The sequence below is a fragment of the Rhincodon typus genome, unplaced genomic scaffold, assembly GCF_021869965.1.
Source record: "Rhincodon typus isolate 14 unplaced genomic scaffold, sRhiTyp1.1 hic_rhity00000051, whole genome shotgun sequence".
Lineage (NCBI taxonomy): Eukaryota > Metazoa > Chordata > Chondrichthyes > Orectolobiformes > Rhincodontidae > Rhincodon > Rhincodon typus.
In genome coordinates, this window is record NW_025965689.1 from 2,419,704 (window position 1) to 2,425,174 (window position 5,471).

Here is a 5,471-nt window from a genome sequence, read left to right on the forward strand (position 1 = left end):
GGCCTGCTGTGTTCATCCAGCTCTGCACCTTGTTGTCTCATAATATACAGATTACACATCCCACCAAAAACAAAAACATAATATTCAGATTATACCACCCCAGAAAACAGACCATAATATACAGATTAGAAACACCCCTCGAAATAGAGGCGGTAACATCAATCTTACTTCCACTCTTCCTAAAATACAGACTGTGATACCCAAACTCCTGCAGCCCTCGAAAACAGGCCATAATATCTAGATCAGACACCGCCCTCCAAAAAAACAGACCATAATATTTCACACACAAACACACACCCGCTCCCACCTCAGGGAAAACAGACCGCAATGTCCAGATTACGCACGGCCCCACAAAACCCAGATCATAATGTCCAGATTACAGGCACCCCTCAAAAGCAGACTGTAAAAGTCCAGATTGTAAGCACCCATCGCATCTACCCAACGAGATGGCACAGTACTCTCCACATGAGCACCCCCAATTTGAAAAAGGGAACATAATATCCAGATTATGCACACCCCCAAAAACAAACCATAATATCTAGATTATGCATACACACAAAAAGTACCAAAATATCCATACTATATATACGCCACTAAATAAAACAATAATAACCAGATTACATGCACCCCTTGACAGAGACAGTAAAAATCCAGTTTACACAGCTCAAAAAAATACATGGAAATCAGACCAGAAATATCTAGATTATAAACACCCAGCCACCCATCCCAAAGGTACCATAATCTCCAGATTACACTCCCCCCACTGAGAAAACAGACCATAATATGCTGATTACACACTCCTCAAAAGCAAACCCTAATGTTGAGATAATATACTTGCCATGAAACAGACCATAATATCCAGATTATGCACTTCTTTAAAAATAGACTCTAATATCTGAAGTATATAACCCTCTCAAAAAAACAGGCCATTATACCCAGAATATACACCACCTTCAAAAACAGACTGTGGTATCCAGATTACATACTCATAGAGTCACAGAGTTGTACAGCACGAAACAGACCCATCGATCTAACTCGTCCATGTCGACCAGATATCCTAAATAAATCTAGTCCCGTTTGCCCAGCATTTGGCCCCATATCCCTCTAAACCCTTCCTATCCATGTACCCATCCAGATGCCTTTTAAATATTGTAATTGTACCAGCCTCCATTGCTTCCTCTGGCAGCTCGTTCCATACACGCATCACCCTCTGTATGAAAAAGTTGCCCCCTTGGGTCCCTTTCCTCCTCTCACCTTAAACCTATGCCCCTCTAGTTTTGGACTCCCCCACCCTGGGGCGAAAGACCTTGGCTATTCCCCCTGTCCATTCCCCTCATTTTATAAACCTCTACAAGGTCACCCCCTCAGCCTCCGACACTCCAGGGAAAATAGCCCCAGCCTATCCAACCTCTCCCTATGGGTCAAACCCTCCATTCCCGGCAACATCCTTGTAAATCTTTTCTGTGCCCTCTCAAATTTCACAACACCTGGATAAGACTCACCCATTAAAAACAGACTGTGACATCCAGATTATTACACCTCCCTCACAAACAGACCCTAATGTCTGAATTATATAACTGCCTCTAAAACAGACCATAACATCAAGGAAAAAAAATAGACACTGTAACATCCAGATAATGCACCACTGAAAAACGAAACAATAATATCCAGATTAAATCCATCCCCGTCCAAAATAAGACGATAATACCACTCTCAAGAATCATACCGTGGTATCCAAATTACACACACGCTTAATAAAAACAAACTGTGACATTCATATTCCACGGGGCCCTGGTAAAGAGGCCATAAAGTCCAAATTAGATACCCCCTTGAAAAAGGGACAGTAATATCCAGATTACACAAACTCCCAACAAAAAAGACTGTACTGTTCAGATTAGACACCCCCTTGAGAAAGAGACGGTAATATCCAGATTAACACACCCTAACATCCAGATTATACAAACCTAATCCCTCCCCCCAAAAAAATCATAATATCCAGATTACACCCATTCTTCAAAAACAGACCAGGTATATCCAGATCAGGCACCCCTAACCCCTCAAAAAAAAAGACCATAATGTCCAGATTAAACACACCCCCGAAAAAAAACAAACCTTGTATCTGGATGACACACACCCTCTCAAAAATAGGCCTTAGATATCCAGATTAGACACCCCTCGAGAAAGAGATGGTAATATGCAGATTACACACACACACCCCGCTCCCGAGAATGATCGTAATATCCAGATTAGGCACAACCTTCCCAAAAAAATGACTGTAATATCCAGGTTAGGCACACCCTTTGCAAAAAAAAAGGCCGTACTATCCAGATTACATGCATTCCTTCTCATTAAAAGACCATAACATCCAGATTAGACAAATCTTGAAAAAAATATAAGGTACTATTCAAATTATACACACACCCCTCCTAAAAAGGGCTGTAATATCCAGATTAGTTGCACCCTTGAAAAACTGATAGTGAAATCCTAAATGCACAGACTCACTCCCAAAAAAGACCCTAGTAGCCAGATTACACATCTTGAAAAAAATCTGGTGTTATCCAGATTACACAGTTTCCCCAATAAAGAACAGACCGCGATACCCAGATTCTGTACCCTCTCTCTTGAAACACATGTCACAATATTCGGAATACGCGAACACCTCAGAAACAGACTGTAAGAATCCAGATTACAAGTACCCACCTCAGGTCCAAAAAAAAAGACACCGTAATCTCCAGAGATGCACTGCTCCTAAGTAAAGACACAGGAATTTTCAGATTACTTACACCTCCACAAACCCCTCATGTCCAGATCAGGCACACCCCTCAAAAACAGACTGTAATGTCGAGACCAAGACCCCTTCCTCAAACCAAACCGTAATATCCACAATACCGAAACCCTCCTTGAGAAAGAGACAGTAATGTCCAGATTACACATAACCCTCAAAGGAGGATAATATCCAGATCATACACCTTTCTCGAAGAAAAATCATAATATCTAGATTTATAGGCATCCCTCGAAAACAGACTATAACCTCTAGATCAGACACCCCCAACTCAAGAAGTAATATCCATATGAGATACACCCCTTCAAAAACAGACTGTAACATCTAGAATACAGACGCCCCTTGGAAAAAACAGGCTGTAACATCCGGATTACAGGCGTCCCTCAAAGAAAAGAGACTGTAATATCTAGACCAGCCACCACCCACCCCAACTTCAATAAAAAAAGGACTGTAATGCTCATATTACAGGGGCCCCTCGAAAAAAAGGCCGTAATGTCCAGACCGGACACTCCCTTCAATAAAAAACCAGACCATGATGTTCAGATTACAGACGCGCTCGAAAAACAGACTGAAATATTCAGATCAGCCACCTCCCCAATAAAAAAAACTGTAATGCCCAGATTACAGGCGTCCCTCAAAAAAAAAGACCGTAATATTCAGATCAGACACCTCCCTCAATGAAAAACAGACCGTAATGCCCAGATTAGACATCCCTGAAAAAACACAGACCGTAATATACAGATCAAGCACCTCCTGCAATAAAGAAAGAACCGTAATGCCTAAATTGCAGGCACTCCTCAGAAAAGAGACCGTAACATCCAGATCAGACACCTCCCCAATATCAAAAAAACACTGTAACGCCTACATTACAGGCACCCCTCAAAAAAAAGACCGTAATATACAGATGAGACATCCCCCTCAATATAAAACAGACCGTAATGCCCAGACTAGACAACACTCTGCAAAAAATTCAGATTGTAAGCAAATGCCACCAAAGCCTCCACCCACGCCAACTTCCTCCTCCCCAAAAAATACAGACATAGCAAACCCCAGGTGGTGCACCAACCCACTCCATCTTAAAAAAGAGACAGACCATAATATTTAGATCCCCTCCATTCCTCCAGGCCTAGTCTCTGTCTCTCTCTCTCTCTTTCTTTCTGCTTCTTTTAATCTCTCTCTCTCTCTCTCTCACTCTCTCTCTAACTCCAGGGTCATCTCCCTCCTCCCTCTCCCCCTCCCCCTCAGTCCCACCTCAGCCTCTTCTCTCCCTCTCTCTCTCTCCCTCTCTCCTCCTCTCTGCCTCTCTCCCTCCTGACCCTCTGACTCCTCCACCAGGCTCCGGGAGGACCGGGAAACCGGCCCGGCGTGCACCGCGCCGGCCTCACCGCGGGCCAGATAGAGCGGTTTCAGCCGCGCGGGGCCCGCCGGGTAAAGAAGGCCGCCATTGTCCCTATTGTCTGGCAGGGGAAGGGGAAAGAGGCAAAAGGATGGAGAAAGTTGGGGCGAGGAGCAGAGAGGGAGAAGGAGAGCGAGAGGGCGAGAGAGTGGGAGCAAAGAGAGAGGGAGAGCAGAAGAGAAGGGAGGAAGAGGGAGGATGGAGAGAGAGGAAGAAAAAGTGGAGAGAGGTCAAGAGCGAGGTAGAGAGCAAGACAGAAGTGGAGGGGGAGAGAGAGAGAAAAGGGAGAGAGAGAGAGAGACGGGGGAGAAACGGAGAAAGAGAGGAACGGGGAGAGAAAAAGAGGAGGAGGGAGAGAGGGAAAAGACAGAAAGACGGGAAGAGTGTGTAAGAGAGAGATATATAGATAGTGAGAGGGCGAGTGAGAGTAAGAGGAGAGGAGAGAGATAGAGAAGGAGGTGGAGAGAGAGGGATAGGGAGGGAGAGAAACACAGGGGGATTGTAGGGGAAGAGATAGAGGGCGGGGAGAGAGAGAGGGAGGGATGTGGAATGAAGGTCTAATGCCTCCCAGAACAACAGATTAACACTGGAATTTGAGGTTTGTGAAAGAGAACTGGACGGAGAGCACAGAAATAACAGCTGTCTGCTCTCCCAGGCAACAAACAAATGTCTCACATTTAAAATTTACTTAATCCCCTTCAAATCACTATTTCACCCCCTCCCTCCCTATCTCTGTCACCTCCTCCACCCTCTACAATTCTCATCCTCCTGTTCATATCCCTCCCTCACCATCTCTGTAACGTCCTCCAGCCCCTACAACCTGCTGGATGCCTGTGTTCTGTGTCTAAATCTGACCTCTTTAGAATCCCTCGATTTTAATTGCAGTAGCCACAATACAGGCATCGTTTTAACAAAAGGGGGAGCAGTCTTGATGGACCAAATGGTTGACTTGGAAATTTTTAAGTGATTTCATGATCTCCATTGGTGGTCGACCTTCAGTTACCTGAGATTCCAAGCAATGAAGAGCTAAAACTCCTCAGTATTTCTTTGTCCCTATATTCGTTCTTTAACGGGAACACCACCTTTATTCCAAAAAAGATTTCGAGATTGGGGGCAGCAAACCGAAATCTAAAAACACAAAATTAACACATTCCTGTTCGGTCATCTTGGACAAAGGTAGGAGGGTGAAAGGATTATGGCATCTGGATGGGTACAGGAATAGAAAGGGTTTAGCGGGATATGGGCCAAATACTGACAAATGGGACTAGGAGGGATTGGGGTGTCTGGTTGGCA

General features: G+C 44.4%; 1 protein-coding gene across 8 annotated transcripts in view; it reads right to left on the reverse strand.

The window, feature by feature from the left end:
* The window catches only part of LOC125488172 (zinc finger protein 22-like), a 7,518-nt gene extending 3,416 nt beyond the window's left edge, over nucleotides 1–4,102 (reverse strand). The window contains exons 1-2 of one of the 8 annotated variants that reach the window (XM_048621089.1): nucleotides 4,034–4,102; nucleotides 2,701–2,748 (exon numbers count right to left, since the gene is read on the reverse strand). The gene's annotated coding sequence lies outside the window, so the exon portion shown is untranslated. Of the gene's footprint in view, nucleotides 1–2,700; nucleotides 3,997–4,033 lie in introns of those variants that run through there. The other 7 variants (XM_048621094.1, XM_048621095.1, XM_048621093.1 and 4 more) reach the window with 7 other exon arrangements.
* Nucleotides 4,103–5,471: the final 1,369 nt, after the last annotated feature.